Here is a 951-nt window from a genome sequence, read left to right on the forward strand (position 1 = left end):
CTGCCAATTGATTCTAACTTATACCACGAAGACTCTGATCTCATGGAATGGAAGGCTTGGTTGTCAGGCGAGGCAACCATGCGTCATGAACCAGAAGGCTAAGAGATACGCACTCAAGCTATTGCAAGTAGAACGGAAGTGGTTGTCAGGCACGCGTTTATAGATGAGAATGATGATGAGTGTCACGGATCATCACATTCGTCAGGTTGAAGAACGAGTGTATATCTTAGAGAAGAAATAGGCTTGAGTTGAATAGAAAAACAATAGTACTTTGCATTAATTCATGAGGAACAGCAGAGCTCCACACCTTAATCTATGGTGTGTAGAAACTCCACCGTTGAAAATACATAAGAACAAGGTTTAGGCATGGCCGTGAGGCCAGCCCCCAAAAGCGTCTAAGGTAGCATAAGGCTAATCAAAGATGAAAATACAATAGCAAAAGGTCCTATTTATGGAGAACTAGTAGCCTAGGGTTACAGAAATAAGTAATTAATGCAGAAATCTTCTTCTGGGCCCACTTGATGTGTGCTTGGGCTGAGCATTGAAGCTTTCACATGTAGAGACTTTTCTTGTAGTTAAACGCCAGCTTTTGTACCAGTTTGGGCGTTTAACTCCAGCTTTTATGCCAGTTCTGGCGTTTTGACGCCAAAATTTTTATGCTGATTTGGAACGCCGGTTTGGGCCATCAAATCTCGGGAAAAGTATGAACTATTATATATTGCTGGAAATTCCAGGATGTCTACTTTCCAACGCAATTGAGAGCGCATTAATTGGGCTTCTGTAGCTCCAGAAAATCCACTTTGAGTGCAGGGAGGTCAGAATCCAACAGCATCTGCAGTCATTTTTCAGCCTCTGAATCAGATTTTTGCTCAGGTACCTCAATTTCAGCCAGAAAATACCTGAAGTCACAGAAAAACACACAAACTCATAGTAAATTCCAGAAATGTGATT

The sequence above is a fragment of the Arachis ipaensis genome, chromosome B08 (assembly GCF_000816755.2).
Source record: "Arachis ipaensis cultivar K30076 chromosome B08, Araip1.1, whole genome shotgun sequence".
Lineage (NCBI taxonomy): Eukaryota > Viridiplantae > Streptophyta > Magnoliopsida > Fabales > Fabaceae > Arachis > Arachis ipaensis.